Source organism: Meriones unguiculatus, chromosome 19, assembly GCF_030254825.1.
Source record: "Meriones unguiculatus strain TT.TT164.6M chromosome 19, Bangor_MerUng_6.1, whole genome shotgun sequence".
Lineage (NCBI taxonomy): Eukaryota > Metazoa > Chordata > Mammalia > Rodentia > Muridae > Meriones > Meriones unguiculatus.
This window is the reverse complement of record NC_083366.1, coordinates 29,226,279-29,248,494: the sequence shown is the minus strand read 5'-3', so window position 1 is coordinate 29,248,494 and position 22,216 is coordinate 29,226,279. Positions and strand designations below refer to the sequence as shown.

Genomic DNA, 22,216 nt, shown 5'->3' with positions numbered 1-22,216 from the left:
ATCAGGACTGGCTGCATTGTCTTCCTCTGGGCCTGGCAAGGCTGTTCCCCCTCAGGGGGAGGTGATCAAAGAGCCAGACACTGAGTTCATGTCAGAGACAGTCCCTGTTCTCATTACTAGGGAGGAATCAACATTCTTTCATCACTGAAAACAGGACCTAGTTTGGAATTAGTCAAACATCAGTTAGCTCTATTTTTAATAGAGAATATTCAACCTTGAGCAGAATTAATTTGACTTTCAAAATAGAAATCCATAAAATATTGTACTCCTAGTTGTATTAACATTTGAACTTACTTTTCCATTTTCATGTGGTTCAAGCTTGTATTTGACTGAGGCTACAACTCGGTGATGGAGTACTTTCCTACCATATGTAAGAACTTGAAAAGCTAAGTAATTCACTTTCCATACTTCCTGGGGCTCAAAATACTGTGTCATATGTGTAAGAAGCCATATATTTATATTTACCCAACTATTGCTGAGAAAATCTGTTTTCATTTTCACAATACATTGATACCCAAGAAATGAATCCCCAAAAAATTAAATAAAATGATATAACGAATAGACAGGAATGAAAATTTTTCATGGCCCGTAAGTAAAACAGTATTTAACAGTCATAACTGGTGTGTCATAATTTGAGTCAAGCCAGAAACTCAAATAGCTTTCACACAGGTTCTGCTAACCTTTGCAGCAGGAAGCTCCCGTGAGCAGATCTAATATTGGCCTTGTTTGAGGGAGACTTTGATGTGTTTGCTTGGGCATTTGTTGACTTTCAAAAGACAACTTCAATCCAAGGCATTTTGTACATATATGACTTGCTGTTAGCCAACTTGGGAAGGGTTTCAAATAGATACAGCTAAAAAATCCTCTTTTTGTAGTTACATAACTATAAAACATAGAAAAGAAACGAAAAAAAATTTTGACCTAATATGAACTTAGAGGAATGAGGATTGACAGAGAGTATAAAAATAGACACATGCAGGAAATCCTTCAGAATGTGTTGTATTATTCAGGGCTGTACTGAAATGAGCTAGATTAGCTGGTCCTCCCACATTTCTGAGGCAGCTTCCAGAAGTCTGTTATCTCACTTCCGGTCTCAGCAGCCAATCTAGACTTCAACTTTCAGCGACTGGCTGATGCTCCTCCTCTGTAGACACATCACATGGAGCAGCCTCGGCCCCTGCAGCATAGACCAGTGATAACTGCCAAGTCAGCCTTGCCCTGTTTATAGCCTTTTTCGGAATTCTAGCCCCAGTGAAGCGAGGACTGTGGGGACTTTGTGCGTGAAAGGGTCTCCAAGGATAGGGGAAGGCAATGAACAGCTGTGAAGATGGCTCAATCAAAACTGCTTGCCATAGCAGCAAAAGAATCGGATTTTGGATCTCTAACACCAGTGTAAAGTACCGATGGTGGCAGCATGCCTGTAATCCCAGATCTGGGGAAAAAGAGACAGGAGGGTCTCTGGAGCTCACCAGATAGTCAGCTTAACTAACTGGTGGGCTCCAGATTCAGCGAGAAACCCTGTCTCAAAAAACAAAGTGGAGATTGGAGTGATCAAGGAAGATACGTGACATCAACATCTGGCCTCTACATGATCATTCCCCAAAGGCACACACACACAAACACATACATAAACCACACATGCACACATACATGTACACATACACATACAGACCTGCACACGCACACACAATCATAGAGTGGGGAATAAAAGGAAGAGGAAAAATAAGACAGTGGGTTTCTCCATGCTCCAAGGACACAGCTTTTTTCAGTAATTATTCACTGAAAATTTTCATTTCTGCACCACAAAATTTTCTGCAGCCCTCAAGTGTTAGCATGATAATAATAGTTTCCCATAAATAGAGAGAGGATAAATATATATCTTTGTTATTCACTACGTGATTTCTGAGGCTGAAACACTATACCATATGAATTCCACTAAGTTGTCAAAGGATTTCTTCGAGGTATGAGTTTTGTAGAAGTTATGAAATTTCATTGCACTGTAGAGCATAGGAGGTACATATAGGAAAGATGGATACTGCCATCGTAGCCATAGTTCTTCTGGGCATGGGTATAATTATGTGTAGAATGCATGTGAGTGTATGCACATGGGTACATAGAAGGGGTGAGTGAACATGTCTACATGTGTGTGTGTGCATATGTGTGTGATGCCATAAGTTGACATGCTTTATTTTAATGAAGCATGATTTCTCACTTGAACGCAAAGCTTGTCAATTCAACTAGTCTAAGCTAGCCAACTTATTCAGTGATCCCTTGTCTCCACCAGCTGGTCTTCTAAGCAGACCACCATATGCACCCAGTATTTGTATGGGTGTTAATGATCTAGCCCAAACTTCCAGTTTTGCAGGAAAGATTTTGTTTTTCCTGAGCTTCTCCCCAGAGCCACCATAGTTCTCTTCCCACACTGAAATACAGAAATCCTTCTATGAAAATAACAGAGCAATGTTTTTGATCCCTCTAACGTGAGCACATTGTCTTAATCATTTACAGTGTATGACTTCCAAAATATGTCCCAAAAGGCTGTGCTGTATTCATCTTCCTTTCTTGGATTCCTTAGCATTAAGAGAAACAGGTGTCTTGTAATGAGAAGCCGAAAAAAACCCCACTGAGAGAGAAGGCTATGTGGAAAGAGGTGAGGCCCCTTGCCAGCCTTGTAATTATCCTCTAAACAGCTGATGGGTAGCTCCATCGAGGCCCTGGTAAACCCACCCTCCACGTCTAGGCAACATGTGTCTGCACCTGCTCTCTACAGTCTATGGGATTTTCTATAAGTGTCATTTTTTTTTCTTCATTGCCCCGTCTCATTCCTTTAAGTTTATATTTGGCCATCGAGTCGCCTTCCTCAAAGATTCTCAAGCAGCCACACCCGGCCTTCTCAAACCCCTATCCAAATGAGATCCTGAGTGGATAATGAAGAGCCATTGTTTTAGTCTCCATGTTTGGTGCTGATTATCTTACTCAGAAACAGATATCAGACGTGGACATGAGGAGAGGGAGATTCTGCAGTTCTGAGAGTCAAGCTGTAGAAATATCCATGAAGAGGCCTCTAGGCTCTGAATTGCCTCACTTTGGTGGTGGAGAATGAGCTTGGTTTTAGAGCTACTGGATCACACTGTTTGCAAACACCACCCTGCCAAATTTTGCAAGTTCTAGAAAGCACACATTAGAATAGGGAGTCACAGAGCAAAACTGCAAGTCTTTCAGATGGGACTTTCTTGAGCATATTTTTAATACTTTTGTGGGTATCCCTTATGAATCCCCGGGCCTAAAGAGGCTCAGCTGAGAAGACCATATGACCCTAGGCCTGTCCCCAAAGCATCAATCACACTTAAGGAGATGAAGTAGAGAATTAATCCAATCCAGCAGATAGTATTGTGTAGAGTTCTCCCACCCATGCAAACTACCTGAAATACATGAATTTCATGAGTGACATGAATCAAGTTGATTGTTTACATAGATAACATAGATTGTATAACATGCATGTACATTACATAAGTGTGTTTGTTTAAGGCTGTGTATTAACTACTTATAAAATATAAAGTAGAATCATTTTTTTAATTTTTATTTTTTATATTAATTAAAGTTTATTCACTTTGTATCTAAGCTGTTGCCCCCTCCCTTATTCTCTCTCAATCCCACTCTCCCTCCCTGATCTCCTCTCTGGCCCTCTCCAAGTCCACAGATAGGGGAGGTCCTCTTCCCCTTCCATCTAAGCGTAGCTTATCAGCTTTCATCAGGACTGGTTTCATTGTCCTCCACTGTGGCCTGGCAAGGCTCCTCCTCCCTCAGGGGGAGGTGATCAAAGAACCAGTCACTGAGTTCATATCATAGACAGTCCCTGTTTCCCTTACAAGGGCACCAGGTAGAATCATTCTTAATGTGTCTAGTCACAGACTGCCATGCTGCCTAATGAAATTATCACAAAAAATAAAATCTTAAACTAGAATGTGAGTATGCTGTACATGAAGAAACTGAAGCTGATGAACTTACTTTCATTAGGCCCAAGCATGCCACAACTAATTGCATCAGAGCACAGGCTATAAATAAACCTGTCTTTACATTCTTCCTACTGTGTTGAAGAGCAATGAATTATGCAGCATCCATCCAGTGACAGTGATATTCATTTGTCTGTATCATTGTGTGGTATGATTGTGTCCAAAGTATAACTGATGTCTAAAGGATGCTTGTAAAGAAACTGGCCACAATAAAATGTTTACCACCTAAGTGTGAGAAATTTCACTGCAGATGTCCAGCACCCTTGTGAAAAAGCCAGGAATGGTGGCATATGATTGTAGACCCACTGGCCAGAAGGTGGAGACAGGTGGATCCCTGGGACTCAGTAGCCAGCTAGCCTAGTGAAAGACTTTGGCTCAAAAACTAGGGTAACTTGCTTTGAGATTGACCTCTGACCTCTACATGCAAATGAACCTCCAGCAAATACATGCACACATATGAACACACACACTGGTATATATATATATATATATATATATATACACATACACACAAAGAGAGAAAAAGACACAGAGAGAGACAGAAAAAGAGACAGAGAAAGAGAGAGATTATATCTACACACTGCTATTCAGACACAGCCTGTTGGCTTGCCACAGCAATCTCCCATGCATTCTGTGGTGGAAGAAGTGAAATGCTGTCAAAGGAAAATGTCATGCTGGTTTCTTTTTCATGCCATGCTTGCTGGATTCCAGCACAGTGTCAGAACTGCTTTTGGTGCTTTCGGAGGCTGCCTGCCACAGATGTGTTAGAAGTAACTTTTAGAAAAGTCAAGAGCTGCAAATGACACTTCCATTTGGCACATCTCACTGTCTCTGTAAATTCAGAATCTCAAAGTAAGGGAGCCCAGCCAGTTCCACTAAAATTGTATACAGTGGTCTTTCCTTATTGCCTCCATGGCTGAGCCTTTCAGTCAGGGGACATTTCTGAGAGCCGGCAGTTGGGTGGGGGTGTAGGGAACACGGGGCCTTGGAGAGGAAGACACAGGTGTGTGCACCTGTTCGTATTCTGAATTCCTGGAGCACTTTTCCTCCACCTCTTCATATTGCAGCTGTCACCCCCTCCAGAAAAGCTTTTATCAGCTATCTGTCCATGGTCCATGGTCATTTCGCACTCCATCGTTTATCACACTTCCCTGGGTTTTTCTTTCCAGCAGCTGTCACAGCGGCATCACCTGTTGCCGCATGTGCTTGTGGAGTAGTGGCTGTCTTCCACACCAGCATGTCAGCCATACAGCCATCGCAACATGTATCATCCTTGTCCTAGCGTTCAAGCTCCTACTATAGTACCCAATAGCCAATAAATATTTGATAGATCATGAGTATTTTAGTCTGAGTCTCTTGCTTTATTGACTAATTGTCCTACAACGTTCTATATTAAGCCATGCATAGGTTGCTCTCTATTGGCCCATTCTTTCTCATAAAGGAGGGCATAGCAGAATTAGAATATAGGATCTGTGACATACCGACCATGGAAGTAGCTCCCTGACCACTTTCATTCTGCTTTAATGTTTAAAAACTGGGGACACTGAAGTCTAAGGGTAAAAGAACTCCCCAGATTATGAAATAGCTATAGTAACTTAAGTGAGGTGACCAGTTCACAGACTGCTTTATATAACACCAGTGCAGGCTGAAACAAACTTTCCAGAGGTGATGTTCTACAAATGACAAGAGTTCAGATAAGTGAATGAATACAAATAGCTTTTCTGGGGCATGGGGGGAGGGAGGGTGACAGGTCGGATATGAAGAGGTGGGGGGAAGAGTGCTCCAAGAACTCAGAATGTGAACAGGGGCACACGCCTGTGTCTTCCTGTCTAAGACCCCGTGTTCCCTACACCACCATCTAACCATCAGCTCTCAGAAGTCTACTGCCTGAAAGGTTCAGACATGGTGGCAATAAAGAAAGACAAAGAATTCATTGTCCTCCATGTTTGAAAATGTGATCTACATAAATATCACATAATATATATAATAAGACTATAATATATATCACCCACATATGTATTAATTGTCAATTCATGTTTCTATTTTCCCTTTAAAACACTGAGCGCATCTGAAAGACTCTAACTAGCAGTGTTTTCAAAGCAAAGACTCATGACCAAACCTTTGGCAGAGTACAGGGAATCATAAGAAAGAAGGGGAGTTAGTCTGATGGGGAAAGGATAGGAGCTCCACAAGGACCAAATATATCTGGGCACAGGGTCTTTTCTGAGACTGACATTCAACCAAGGACCATGTATGGATATAACCTAGAACCTCCACTCAGATGTAGCCTGTGGTAGCTCAGTAACCAATTGGTTTCCCAAAGTGAGGGGAACAGGGACTATTTCTAACAGGAACTCAATGACTGGCTCTTTGGTCTCCCCACCCCCGAAGGGAGGAGCAGTCCTGTTAGGCCACAGAGGAGGGCTTTGCAGCCAGTCCTGAAGATACCTGATAAAACAGGATCAGATGAATGGGGAGGAGGTCCCCCCTATCAGTGGACTTGGAAAGGGGCACGGTGGAGATGAGGGAGGGAGGGAGGGAGGGACTGGGAGGGAATGAGGGATCGGGACACGGCTGGGATACAGAGTTAATAAAATGTAACTGATAAAAAAAAAAATAAATTAAAAAAAAAAAGAAAAATAAAAAAAAAACAACAACAACAACAAAAAAAAAAAACACTAAAGGTCCTTCAGCCATCTTCCTGTTTGGAGCATGACTAGGAACAAATAATACTGTAACTGTGAAGCAAGTATGACGAGCTAGTAAGCAGACATAAGGGTTTGGTAGAAGGTACATTTCAAAGGGAATGGAAGAGAGGTAAAATCATATGACATGGAACGTAGCAGTGGGAGAATGTGTGACAAAACCCTTTTTTTTACAGGCTGGACGAGAGAGTGCCAATGTCAAAACTGAAAATGGGTGCTTAGATAAGAAAACTGAACTTTAAAAGCAATTTAATAAACGAGAACATAATTCTACATGGAGTGTGTCCAGTTCAGGAAGTTTTGTGGAAAGTAGTCTCTCTGGGCGGGGCTGATAGACAAGATACCGCAGTCCCTGGTTTTCTTTCAAATTTATTCCACACTGTAAGTCTCTTGTTAGTTTGTTATTTATTAATGTTTATTTAGTGTGTACGTGTGTGCAAGTATGTGTGTGTTTGTATGCATGAGTGTCTGTGAGTATGTGTGTGTATGTGTGCATGCACACGTGTGTGCATGCTGCCAGAGGACAGCTCATGGGAGTCAGTTCTCTCCTTCCATCATGTGGGTCCTGGGAATAGAACTCTGGTCATCAGGCTTATCAGAAAGCAACTTTAACCACTGAGCCATCTTGCATATACATTTAAGTATGCATTGGGCAATCCCCTCCATGCCTCCCTATCCTCTACTGTGCCCCCTCCTCACTCTTAATAGTACACTTGGTTCCACAAGACAGTGTCACTTCTTTCACATCATATGTACATATCCGATTTTATGTCTCTCTACAAGAACCAGGGACCACAAATCCAAGAAAACAATTGCTGAAATGGCTTAACTTTCTCCTTGATTATCTCCACTTTCATTCATTTCTTGTAAATATTACAACTACATTTCTCTTTATGGCTGAAAAATCCATTTTTTTCACATATACCATATTTTCTTATCTGTTATTCGGTTGTTGGACACTTAGGGTGTTCTGTAACAGCTGTTTCGAGTAGTAGTAGGATAAACATCAAGTCTTAAATCCATCCAAATTATTAAACCTATGTCACCCTTGTTATCTTTTGGGAAACCCAGTAAGCTTCTCTCTATGTTCACTATAGATTCCTAGAGATTTGAGGACATTTCATATATTATGCATGCATACTAAGTTCTCATATTACCCCTCTTTTCTTTTTCTTTTTTTTTAGAGACAAGCCTTCTGTGATTTTCAAAATAAATACCAATTTTACTGACAGCTTCTATCTTTATCTCCTACAGAAGACAGACTCCTGCCATTGTGCATTCCTGCAATCTGGCATTTGATACAAAGAGGCCACCTTTCCCTTTATAGAACTTGAACCCATACATTTGAAAATTTGCTCTGCCTCTCCTAACACTGGGATATTCTGAACATATTAGTAGAGTGTTCGGTGAGTTGTGGACAAGTCCATGCTAAAGCTTCCTGAAGCACACACTAAAACTAGAGTTTTAGGGAACAGTTATTGTAGAATTTTTTATCCCAAGGCCTTTGTGTGGTAAGTCAGACAAGAACACAGCCCACAACATTGTGTCCATCCCAATCCTTCTACATCTTTGCTGTTTAGTGCCATCATCCCAAGAACCTTTTTTCCCAATTTATTTTATTACTTGACAAATACATACATATAAACAATATATTTTGATCCTATCTACCCCCAACTCTGTCCTCCAATATTGTAGAAGCCTATGAGGGCTTGAGAGACCAAATTTAGCTGAGTCCCTGGGAATGAAGCTCAAAACTTAGTAGGCCTTAAAGTTTTTCAGGAGACTCCATTGGCAGGCATGTTGGCAAACCCTGGGCTGAACTTGGTTGAACTGTTAGCAGGGTTTGCAGTGGATTAGGAAGAGGTGTGGTCTTTTTTTCCAACCTAGGGAGTGGTTAGGATTGAGTTAAGCCACCAGCTTTCCTCACAACTAGAATACTAAACAAACCCTGCCCCAACTGAGACTCTTCTTCCATCCCAGCCTACCTCAGTCTTCATTGCAGTAGTCCCTAAGGAAGAGCTGCTGACCTAAATTAACCTGTAATTAACCTGATTCACATTACCTCATAATAGGGTGATTTTTTTCCCAGTCCTGTACAACCGAATTGTGCTTTCAAACTTATAAAATCTGGTTAAGGTTGTACCATTCAGGAATCACTGATTTTTAGTGTTGGTACACACAAATACCATAACTCTACTCAAGTGCTTTAGCCAGGCATCATAGTACACCTGCCCGTTGGATGTGGACCTTTTGAATACAGTGGCTGGCCAGGCTTTGGTATTCTCTAGAGGATCTCAGCTAATGTGATTTCCCATATATTTTCAGATAATAAATGCCTCTCAATATCACACTTAATGCTGTTAAGTGCAAGTATGTGCTCCTCATGTCACCCCTGTGTTGGAAGAGACTAATTCCCAAACAAGGAACTAAACACTCTATCATTTATTAGACTTTTGTTTTCTCTGTTAAATTTTCTTTGCCACCAGCGTCAAACTAAGTCTGTCCCATCCACTGTGCAAACCATAGTGGTGAAAATAACTTTCCCTGTGTCACTTGGACCACTACAAACTATAGTGAGCCTTTTATGAATGCAATTTCATTTCATGCTAAAAGCCTTCAGAAGAGTTATTGTATTTATCCTGGTTTCTCAGAAGAAAATACAGTCGTTTGGATAAAGTTTGCTCACCAAGGTAACATAGTTAATAAATGACAGAACTAGAGGACCCAACCTAAGATTCTGAGTTTTCAAAACCTAAACTGTTGAATAACTGTTTTGAAGACTAGATGTTTTTAAAGCAATGCTTTAAAATAAATTTAGTAGCAATGTTCATTTGTCTCTTCCCTTGTTTCCTCTCACTGTGTCTTTGCCAGCTCTTTTCCTCAACTACCACTGGCATATTGTTTGCTGACAATCTAAGACAATTGAGTGTCTTACCAAGTACTACTCCTGAAATCTGGGGTGTTTGCTCTCTGCTTCAAGATGGAACTATTACTCTCAATCATCAGACTAAGTTCAAATGTCAAACAATTTTCTGTGAAGATTGGACTGACCACCTGTGTCTGTATTGCTCTGTCCTCTGTGGTCTTACATCTTTTGGTAAATACTACACCATAGAATCCATTATTTACTAGCTAACAATTGCTGGAGTTTTAATTAACCTCTCTTAGCCTTACTTTCCCCATCTATACATAGAATGACAGTCAAAGAACCCATCTTGGAAGATTGTGAGTAGGAAAGGAGATAATTCATCTGTGGTGGTCTGAATGACAGTGATTCCCCTAGGCTCATATGTACGAATACTGGTCCCCAGTTTATGGAACAGTTTGGGAAGGATTAGGAGGTATTAGCTGGTTGGAGAAAGTGTATCATTAGGGTGGGCTTTGCGATTTCAAAAGCCTATATCATTCCCAGTTGGCTCTCTCTGGGTTGTGATACTGTCCCAAGATCTAAGCTCTTAGCTACTGCTCCAGACCCATGGCTGCCTGCTGCAATTGCTCCCTGCCACAATGGTCATAACCTCTAACCCTCTGGAATTATGAGCCTCAATTTAAACACTCACTTTTAGAAGTTGCCTTGGTCAAGGTGTTTTCTCACAGCAATAGAAAAGTAACTAAGACAGAATGCAAGATACATAACTGCCTATCACAGAGTAAGAATTTGTAAAATGTTAGCTCTACCATTCTACTTCATCTTATTGTCATTAAGGCTTGTACTGTTTTAGGTTCATCTCTGATGCCTGTGAACTTCCCAGCTATGGGTTCTTGGCTACATTTACAATGCCAGGCATATGTTTTTTCTCCTATGGAGCAAACCTTAAATAGGAGCAGAATGTGGCTCGTTATCTTCATAACATTTGTGCCATTATTGCATCCATGGGCAGATCTTGCCATGCATGTTATTACTGTAGCTTGCAGGGTTCACGGCAGGGTAAGGCTGCTGATGACTTCCCTCCCTGTTCAGCCTGCCTAACACCTTCTGCTACTATGAAAGCTAGCCAGCAGAAAAGAAGCTTGCTTGTCATGTACTCAAACTTTTAAAAATATTTTCTCCTGCTATAGGATTGCTTTGTAGGAGGGTGGGCATGATGATCTGTAATTTATATTTCTAAGTTTTGCCAAGTGCTTAGCCCAGAATGGAAGCCTGTGAGCTCATGCATGTTGCTCAACTCCTCCATCCCCAAAATGAGGCCCCGCATAAGGCTGAAATGGGGTTTAAGAGAAAAGTATAAAAGTGATTGACGAGCAGAGTCTGTAATACATCTCATCCTGTATGATTATTTACTGAGTTTTGGAGATACAAAGGCCACATTAAGGACACAGTCAGACACTTTAACCTCACTGGTTTCTTTCTCTTATGTGGAGATTATGGCAAGCCGCTGCCTGCACTGCTGGCTCCTTGATGGTGGGCAGTCCTGTGTGTAACAGGCCCTGAAACTCCCTGAAGTCTCATTTCTTTTTTATTACAATTTATTCACTTTGTATCATGGCTGTAGCCCCCTCCCTCATCTCCTCCCAGTTCTCCTCACCCTCCCTCTTCTCCTTCTATGCCCCTTCCTTAGTCCAGTGATAGGGGAGGGCTTCCTCCCCTTCCATCTGACCCTAGCCTCTCAGGTCTCATCAAGGCTGACTGCATCATCTCCCTCTGTGGCCTGGCAAGGCTGCAGTCCCCCTCCCCAGGGACAGGTGATCAAATAGCAGACAATTGAGTTCATGTCAGAGACAGCCCCTGCTCCCCTTACTAGGGAGCCCACTTGGAAACTGAGCAACCTATGGGAATCCTCTGAGCAGGGGGTCTAGGTCCTCTCCATGCATGATTGTAGTATTGGTTTCTATAGGTCCACTGGGCCCAGGTCTTTTTTGGCTTTGTTGGTCTTCTTGTGAAATTCCTGTTGCCTCCAAGTTGTTATAGCTCCCTCTTTTTCCATAAGGTTTCCTACACTCTGCCCAAAATTTGGCTATCCCCTTTGATACCCTGATAGAAATCAATCTGGCACTTTCTCATAAAATTAGGAGAAGTGCTACCTCAAGATCCAGCTATAGCACTTCTGGGCATATACCTGAAAGTTGCTAAACCATACAAGGACATTTGTTCAACTATGTTCATAGCAGCTTTATTGGTAATAACCAAAATCTGGAAACAACCCTGATGTCCCTCAACTGAAGAATGGATACAGAAATCGTAGTACATTTACAATGGAATACTACTCCACAATCAAAAGCAAGAAATCATGACATTTTTTCCAGCTATCTTTTTTTAAAATTTTTTATTTAACTTTTATTAATTACACTTTATTCATTTTGTATCCACCCATAAGCCCCTCCCTCCTCCCCTCCCGGCTCCACCCTCCCCCCCCTCTTTCTGCATGCATGCAGAAATCATGACATTTTCAGGCAAATGGTGGGAACTAGAAAAGATCATCCTGAGTGAGATATCCCAGAAGCAGAAAGACACATATGACATATACTCATTTATAAGTGGATATTAGACATACAATATAGGATAAACATACTAAAATCTATAGTCCTAAAGAAGCTAAACAACAAGGAAGACCCTAGGGAAGAGGCTGAAACATCCCTTAGGGCAAACAGGATACACATCAGAAGTAGGAGAAGACAAAGAACAGGACAGGAGCCTTCCACATGGGGCCTCTGAAGCCTCACTTCACTTGTGCTTGACAGCACTGATTCCTGCTGCTGTAGAAAAGCCAAGTTCTCAGAAATGCCTGATGAGTCCCTCTGCCATGCTTCTTTTTTAACAAGCGATGGACACTTGCCCTGTGTCAGTTCCATTTGCCCTGGACTTTTGGCTGACCATATGTTTGAAGGCTCGGGACACGGTGATGGCAAAACCTTCCTGAAGATCGCTGATCAGTGATGAGTGTTGATATCAGATAGCTGATACTAAAGCATGACTGGCAGTGTGCCCAGTAATCTTCATTGCGAAGAGAACCCCTAGACCCTAGTGCACCTGAGGTGAAGGAGAGAAATAAAAGAGCATTAATTTAACTTGAAATAGAGACAAAATCAAATACTTTTTCTGGAAGAATCCGGGAACTCAGCTTGGCTACTCCTCTGCTGATTCAGGCTCAAGGAAAAAGAAATCTATCCTTGTTCCTCCCCCTCATCACCTCCCATTCACTCCTGAACTCACTGATGTCTTTTTCTAGAATCTGATGAAATGGTTTGGCAAAAGCTGCCTTTAAAGAAAAAAAAAAAAAAGATTAAAAGTCATTACTGAGAAATGTATGTAAGTCTTGCTTTGCTTGAAAAGGCAGTTAACCGGGCTGCAGCCTTGTGCTTAATGGTTACCTACTAATTTCAGAAAAGGAGAAACATGAAGTTCTGTCTTTCACGTAATCCAGGTATTTTATGTCTCAGTAATTACCTGTGACTTTGCTTGGTAATTATCTTTTTCTGTCTCTATCCACATGCTGTACATCATTAGAATGCACCTGTCAGCAGATGGCAACACATGAAGGGTCAAAGCTGGCTTCAACATTTCAACCTTTTTTTTTTTAAGGACCTTAGCTTATTTAAAATATTTAGTTATGTATATATGGGAAAGAGGTAGGAGATTTTTAGTAGAATTTTGCATAAATTAGCAGGCAGGAACAAGAAAATGAATGAGAGAATTTACAACATGCAGAATAATCAACTAGTTGTATAGTTAATTCACCTGCATCAGCCTCCCAGAGTGCTGGGATCACAGGCGTGCACCACCACAACCCGGCTAGCCTGTGGTAATTTTAGTCTCATTGAATAAGCTAAGCCAGGCATAAAAGGATTCAATCTGTACGATGTCATTTGCATAGCATTCTGGGGAAAAGTGCAAGTACAGCAATCATTTGTTGTGGCTAGGGTCAGTAGAGAGAGTTGACACAAAGGAACAGGGTAACTGTTTAGGATGGTGTAGTTCTTTGTATTTTGACTGTATTTTTACACTTCTGTGTTGGTTGATAAGATCCCTTCAAAACTCACACCAAAAGGGCTGTATCTACATGTAAATTGTTCCTAAATGAGCCCAACTCTATGATTTGAAAGGAGCATTCTGAGTTTATTTGCCCAATATTACGATGAAGGGAAGAGCCTCAGTTTACGTACAAGTAACTTGGCCTTTACCATGTACAGACTGAGATTTATTTGCCTGATAGGGGATTTTCTTCTGGTGGATGGCTTAATTTCCCTCCCAAGTTCTACTTCTGACAGTTGAATCCTTGTATGCTAAAGATGTACCATGTTGAACGGTGTTCTGTCTGCATTTCCATGTAGTTCTCCTTGTGATTTTCATTCACTTATAAACAAAGAATCGTATATGCTCTAGTCTAGATCCATTCACTGTCTATGAGACTGTGAACACGAGTTTCTGTGAAATACAGAGAATCCTAATAGTAGTAGAACAGCGTGAGAATAAAAGTCGTGTACACATAAAGCACTCACCCAAGTTTTGGACATGAGAAGGCCCACGAGCAGTACTAACTGTATCAATGCTCTTGCTAAGTAGAAGACGCTGGGAACAGAGAGAAGGGGAAGAGGCAAGAGGGAGGGGGAGAAGAAAAAGAAGAAAAGAGAGAAGCATATGATAAGTTAAAATAATGATCTTGTAACCAAGCCTTTCAGGAAGGTTTTCCAAGCATCTTTTCCTTTAATTTACATAGTTTGTATCCTCGGTGCAATTAATGAGTATGATAAGTCTTGGTCTGAAAGTGACTTTTAATGCTTTCCCCCACCGCAAGGCAGATGCTCCAGACGCCACTTCCTCTGTTCTCTTTGCTGACCCTTCGCTCAAACTTATGACCTTCCTTCTGCATTAGCTAAACTCCTCCTCGCCCCTTAACGAAAGGGCTTGACCGCCTTTGTACCGCATCCTACAGCTCTGATGCATGGGAGAGAGCCCTTTGTCCTCTGCCTGCCAAATGGATGTTTCATCCCAATTAAATAATGTTGGAGCTGGATGTAAAACTCAAATGGGCCACAGAGATGCTCTATTATGTAAGTTATATATGAAAAAGCCCACTGATTTTTGTCTAGTTAATTTAACTGTCTGCATTTCAACTCTGTAGGATACAGCCACTTGAACACCAGCTTGGAGAAAGCAGCATACATCATCGTTAATTTTCAGTGTGGCTGATCTTTTAAAGTTTAATAGCCAATAAACACAAGCACAAAGTGACAGCTGTGTCATTACAAATATAAACACACCCATAACCTCACCTCGGAGCAATTTCAAACAATCTTAGAAACACCTCCTACTTTCATTGCACATGGATCATTCTCCTGAAGCCTATCTGTCACTTTGATTTATTATTTCCTACCTAGCCACCAAGGCCGTCCAGGCAAGGTACTAAAATAGTTACTTCAAAAGCCGGCAGGATGGCTCAGCAGGTAAGGTTGTTTGCTGCCAAGCCTGATGACTCCAGTTCGATTTCCATAACCCACACGGTGGAAGGAAGGACTACACTAATTATCGCTAATGAAGTAAGCTTTTAAAAATCTTAACAAAGAAAGTGGAAATACTTTTCATCCAACTCTTTCTGTACAAGGAAATCCAACTCCAATTAACAGTTTTCGTCTCATGAATCACCATTTTCCCGGCCTCCTAAGCAGATATGCTTGAACTGATGGTGTATCCAGTGGGAGACGATGGTGTGGGTAATCCTGAGAGCAAGAGCCAACCCCTCCCACACGAGAAGCACATTCCATCCCCTGATGATTCTTTCCCCAAGTCACACAGTGAAGGTCGCCTTTTGTGGTTTCTTTGTGACGTGGTGCTTTTGATTACATAGACTTCTGTCAGTCTGCTCTGCCTTTGTTCTGTGATGATTTAGATAAGAATAAGGGATGAATCCATTTCTTCCTGAGTTAGCACCAGGGAGTGGGTCAGGACTTTCTTCAGATGAACATCAAAAGTTTCATGAGTGCCAAGTGAGATGCCCTCTAGAAGGTTCACCTTCTGTGGTCCTCTGGACGCACCGCTTCCCTGGTCAATTATCTTTGCCCTCTTTCGAGTAGGAGCTTAAATATCTTTTCAGTATGTTGACATTTTGTTCACATGTATGCAGGTGCATGGGTTCATGTGTGTGCTAGTGCACATGTTCATCTGCATGGGTGCACATGTTTACAAGCCTATGGAGGCTAGAGGTCTACTTACCTGTCGTCCCTGAGTCCCAGGGATCTACCTGTCTCCACCTGCAGAGCTCTGCAGTTATATGTGAGGATGCCCATGTCACTCTTTTTATGTGAGCTACTTGGTCCTCATGTTTGCAAGGCAAGTGCTTTACTGGTTACAGTATCTCTTCCAGGCCATCATGCTGACCTTTTTATCTTGATAAAATACAGTCTTGTATGTTAGTTACTCTCTTTGTCAGTACAACTGACAACCTGGCAGGAGTGAGTTAAGGGAAGAAGGCTTTATCTTGGCTCACAGCTTAGAGGGTACAGTCTAACATGACAGGGAAGGCATAAGGGAAGAACTCATTACAAAACTCAGCTCCTATTTGAGACAATGGCAGCATATAGTAGCTTGCTGACGTCTCAATCAGAGAACACAGACAGTTCAAGACAGATCAACATATAGCCCTCAAGCTCCACCCCAGTATCCTCTTCCTGCCAATGAGGCCCAATGTCTAAAAGATTCAGAGCCTGCTCTAATTGCACCACAAACTGAGGGCCAACTGTCACAGACACACGAGCCTGTGAGGGACTTTGCACGTTTGAGCCATGGCTTGAAGTTTGGACAATAAATGTCCCTTACGGGCCAGTGTACTAAAGACATATTCTGAAGCTTGGCATTGCTAGCAGATGCTAGAGTTTTTAAGAAGTAAGACCTAATGGAAAGTCTCGGAGTTACTAATAGAATGTCCTTAAAAGGGAGAACAAGACCTCAGTCCCTTTCTTTCTCTCTTTTTCTCTTGACCACAGAACCAGCTTCTCTCTTCCACACCCTTCCACCATGGTGTGCTCAAAAGCAAGAGATAGAGCAGATGATTAGTTGACAACACAAAACTGTAAGCCAGGATAAACCTTTTTTTCTCTGTAATTTGTCTCTGTATTCGTTATAGTCAAAGAAACCGGAACGACACAGAAAATGTTGGCATAATTCAACCTTTGCTAGCAGGAAGTTAGCATCATAATGTGTTAATTGCTTATGATGAGTGGGAAGCTATAAGGTGAACGGTGTCTATTTTAAGTAAAGTAGGTGGTTTAAATGACTACATTTCAAATAAAACTTCACTTCAGTAGTTTTCTAAATGTTTCCATTGCGATTGGTAAAATAGACTAATAAACAGCTCTTATGAAGGCTGATTATGCTTGGAGAAGAAATGAACAATCATACTGAGGGTTTGGGATATTACTACTTTAGAAGTTTGGACACATTATCTTCTTTTAAGTGTATGTTTGAGCTCCATGAGATTTTCATTCTCTCAGAGAAACCAAGGAACTGAAAAGAGCTTATCCATTGCTACACTGTCTTTCTACTACCAGCAAAATACTGCACTTAATATTTTAATATTCTGCACTTTTATGCACGTCATATCAACATAGCCTCCATTTTTATTATAATATTAAGCCATCATATTGATCTAACAGTTTAGATTACATAGTGCTAACTCTCTCTCTCTCCCTCTTGATGTTAAAAATAACAGGTCACCCACATTCCAGTGGAAGATTATACATCTGAGAATATTTGGGCAGCACAAATTGCTCTTGTTGGGTTTTGAAAACAAAACAAAACAAAAAGAACACAAAGCTAGGTGGATAGTTGAGGAGATTTGATCTGGGAAAAATAGGATAACAGATAACAGAGTATGATCAAGACTCTTGAAAAACTATTATTAAAAAAATAAAGTGTAACGACAGCTTCTAGTTACCGTTTACCTGGTAAGTTATCTGTGGAAATCAGCAGAAAAGTGAAAGGCAGAAAAAGTTTAATTTGTTGTCTAGAAATGTGTAGACTTTAGAGTTCCATATACCATGCTGGCGAGATGACGCAGTGGGTAAAGGTGCTTGCCAACAAGCCTGACAACGTGAGTTCGATTCCCAGGGCCCACATGGTGGTAGGAGAGAGAACAATATTCCCTATTAGCATGCAGTGGGTATATGTATGGGGTTGTTCTCATTCTCTCTCTCTCTCTCTCTCTCTCTCTCTCTCTCTCTCTCTCTACCTCTCTGCAGAGTTTCTCACTAGCCTAGAATTTACTGAGCAAAATAGATGTACGGTGAGCCCCAGAAATCTTGCCTTATCTGTTCCCCCCAGCATTGTAGTTACAATTGCACAGCATCACCCCTGGATTTTAACGTAGACTCTTGGATCTAGCACAGGTCTCTATGCTTTTGTGGCAAGTACTGAGTTCCCAGGTAGACAAAATACTGCACGATGTAATAAGTAATTAATATGAGTTATGGTGATGATTTATGCACCAAATATCAGGTCAAAATACTTATGCCTCCTGGGTCAGAATTCTGAATCAAATGGGTTTTTGTCAAGTGGATGTAATTTTGCTGGTTACCTAGAGAAAGACCAAAGCTAAAAGTTTTTGTAATCTTCTCAGAGTAGACACAGGGGAAAGTTAGGAATGGCGCACAGGAGAGGCCTGCATAGTTGACAATGAGATCACCCATAGTAGGCAAAGCAGATGCATTAGCTATAGAGGAATTTCAATCCAGCAACATGGCTACTATAGCAAGGGATCACATCCAAAGACCTAAGTCTGTGTGGTCCAGCTGGAATATACACCTTAATTCCTCTGGTTGGAATGCAGACACCCTTAGTACGTACCTTTAATCCCAAGCAACGATGTTTAATTGAGGGAACAGGCAAAGTGATGAATCAGAGAAAGATTTGACAGAATGAGTCAGAGATAGGATAAGTTCATCTCTATGTGTGTATGAGAGAGAGTGAGAGAGAAGCTGCTCAGGGAAAGAGAGAGTTAAACAGTACAGAGACAGGAGTAGAGTAAATTATAGGACTACAGCAGAGTTCATGCAGTCAGGTTGAGTTCAGTACAGGCAGTGCAGTACAGGACCCAGTTCTACTTGTGGAGATCAGGGGCAGTTTTTCCACGCAGAAAAATTCAGTGAGAAGCTGAGAGAAGCCAATTTGAAGCCAGCTTGGAGAGAAGCTTTGAGCCAGAACAAGCTGAGCTGGACCAGCCAGCCAGAGTTCAGAAGGAACCAGAAAGGGTGAGAATATTCAGCAGTAAGTCTCAGAGGCTAAGAATATTCTAGGTCTAGGTTAGCAGATGGAGTCTAGAACCTGAAGCCTTAAAGGTCTGGGCTTGCAGAAGATTGTCTGTGCAGAGGCTAGAAACTTCCAGGCCTAAGCCTAGGAATAGTTAGATAAAAATACTCTGGGCTCAGCCCAAGCCATGTGTCAGTAAGCTTGGATATGGCTGCCATATCATCCCATCATCTGAGTAAAGCAGAACAACATTTACAATTAGCAGCAGCAAAAGAGGGGAAGACGGGGGGGGGGGGGAGGGGAAGGGGGGAGGGGACGGATCCAGAGCAAAGAAAACTACGTCCATGAAAATCATGTGACAAACATGCATTAAGTCTTTTTCTGCACACTTGCGCTGGAAACATTCAGAACGTCCCTGTTGTAGAGGTGATAGAAGTTGGCTATGGAGTCAGTTGTTCAAGACTCTAAAACAAACAAAAGAATGCTGGAAATTTTGCTCAGAGTCAGATTCTTCCAACTCAAACCCAGGTTTCCTTCAAGCCAAGTTGTAACTGAAGAGGAAGCCAGTTGGGCATCTTCTCCATTATCTGTGCTTAATTCATTTCTGTGAGTAAAGACGAATCTTTTGGCATCTTGTCTTCAGTTTCTCACATTCTACTGAGAACACAAAGCAGGTGCTCTGACAACTATTATAACTTTTTTGATGCTTTTTAACTGGCAAGGCCCCTCCACAAAAGGCTGCATCCTCAGTCTTCTGTGTAACATCATGCATTCTCTCCTCTAGCTTTGCTTGCTTTTCTCTCATCTAGGCATCTTTGTTATGGGCTGCTCTTTGCCCTTAAGTAGAGTTGATAGATGAATATTCTTTCAACCCACTTGAGTATTGGGGGATGGCACAATTCCCTGATATTACCAGAGAAGTCTGCATGGAGAGTTTAAACCAGGAAGCAGACTGTATGCCACAAAAGCTCAGTTCTCTCAGGGAAGTATGAATGAAGCCAGAGACCCCTTGTGCGCAAATGTCTGTGTCCATGTCCCAATAAAAATTTTATTCAGTCTGTTATTTGAAATTAAGATAGTTTATCCAATTATTTACTTGTCTAAAAATGTAAAGCTGTAAAGCCATTCTTAATTCACGGGCTGTGCAGAACCCAGCAGGGAACCTGAGCTTCATGCTCCCCTGCTGTGGACCACACAGCACCAAGCTGCTTTTCTCGGGAGTGAATTATTAGAGCCTCCAAGCCACCTGTTTCCCTGTATTCCAGAATAACTACTCCTAGCTCCTAGTTCCCCAGCTCCCAATTGCCTATAGAAAGTCCCATAAACTGTGACAATTTCAGTTTTTCCTGCATTTGCGCAGTCCTTCACCTGGGCATCTCAGGATGAGGTAAGGTGTCTCAGTTACCAAGCTCAGCATCTAATCTAGAACTAGAGTGTGTTACTGTCTTTTGGTAAAATTTCATTGTAAAAACGTGTCAGTCTTGAGGAGATTTTATTTTTATTTTTCTTTCTTTTTTTTATTATTAGTTACATTTTATTAACTCTGTATCCCAGCTGTATCCTGCTCCCGCCCAAACCCTCCCTCCCCTCCCTCATCTCCTCCCTGCCCCTTTCCAAGTCCACTGATTGGGGAGGACCTCCTCCCCTTTCATCTGACCCTGTTTTATCAGGTATCTTCAGGACTGGCTGCAAAGTCCTCCTCTGTGGCCTAGCAGGACTGCTCCTCCCTTGGGGGGTGGGGTCAAAGAGCCTGCCATTGAGTTCCTGTCAGAAATAGTTCCTGTTCCTCTTACTATGGGAAACCAATTGGTTACTGAGCTTCCACGGGCTTCATCTGAGCAGAAGTTCTAGGTTATATCCATACATGGTCCTTGGTGGAGTGTCAGTCTCAGAAAAGACCCCTGTGCCCAGATATATTTGGTCCTTGTGGAGCTCCTGTTTCAGGAGATTTTCTAATTAAACTAATTTAAACACCTCACATGTAATTGTTGAATAGTGTGTTTGAATTCCATTCAAATGATTTTTCAAATACTTCATTCTATTTCTTTTTTCTTCTTGGGAATGTTTTTAAACAGGAAGATAACACTGGCCCGTAAATTATAAGATTGACACAAGTGTGAATTCAGACCCTGGCAATTTACACGTGGCAGGCACTGTCCTGAAGTGGGAGCTCTGTTTACTTCTGTATTGAGAAACAGCGAGGAGTAGAACATTTCAGATGACTACAGGGGCAAACAGGAGTCATTTGCTCCATTGTATGTGATACTCTTGACATCTGTCACTCATGCTACCTGAACACAAGCAAGTCTAGCATGAAATGTGCTATGCACCTTCCAAATGGTGTGGGATCTAATCCTTGGAATTTGTGGAATGAGATGGATATCTACACAGGAGCTTTGTTATCAACACTAAATGAAATATCATATAAGCGGATTAGCATGATGCTCAGAACATATCAAATCCTTATGAGAGGATAGGTTTGCTTTTGGCTCAATTTGTTTCTTACTGATAAACTTATGTCTTCCCAGAAACACTGTAGCAATTTTGTACTACATCTATTTCTTGATCACACTTTGCAATAAACTAAATTTATTTCTTAGTCATACTTTACACTGGCTAAATAAACAGTATGTTCTCATGGCTGTACTTCACACTGTGGGCAAAACAGAGAGATATAAGTGAAGGTCCTCCCTGTGATTTTTTTTTGTCAGACATCTATTACTGTTATTTTGTGAAAATGGTATTACTGATGTCTGTTGACTGATGTTGTCACTGTCTCTGTGTCTATTTAGATCTGACTGGTAATGGCATCTACTTCAGTTCCGAGTTTCTCAGCGGACCGTGGACTGAGTGAACCATATCCTTTCCCGTCATGATACACAGCACAAAGGCTCTCCACTTGTAGGTATTTTTTTTTAATTCAGCTTTATTTATGCGGATATGTATTGAGTTTTTTAAAGTGTAGCTTTATAATGAAAATTGTGTATAGTGTTGCTACTAAGAGGTGTGACTGAACTTAGCCCCTCAGTTTCAATCCATTGTAGGATGAAGGCAGAACCCTAAAACATGCCTGCACTAAAGATGAGTAAGTATCAGTAGTACGCTCTGATGCTCTTGCTTGTCAGCCTGACAGACATGAGGAAATGAAAGCTTAATTGAGGAACTGCCTCCATCACATAGGCCTGTGGGCATGTCTGTGGAGCATTTTCATGATGTCTTGGGGTCCAGCCCACTGTGGTAATATCATCCTAGATGGGCTGTATAAAAAGCTAGCAATCCAGTAATCAGCATTCCTCATGTTGTCTCCTTTAGTTCCTGCC

The 22,216-nt window shown here is 41.5% G+C and overlaps 1 protein-coding gene across 6 annotated transcripts in view; it reads left to right on the top strand.

The window, feature by feature from the left end:
* Window positions 1–22,216, top strand: part of Chrm3 (cholinergic receptor muscarinic 3) — a 483,970-nt gene that overhangs the window by 117,557 nt on the left and 344,197 nt on the right. For 4 of the 6 annotated variants that reach the window (XM_060372311.1, XM_060372315.1, XM_060372312.1 and 1 more), the window contains exon 2: window positions 21,689–21,797. The gene's annotated coding sequence lies outside the window, so the exon portion shown is untranslated. Of the gene's footprint in view, window positions 1–21,688; window positions 21,802–22,216 lie in introns of all 6 variants that reach the window. The other 2 variants (XM_060372316.1, XM_060372313.1) reach the window with 1 other exon arrangement.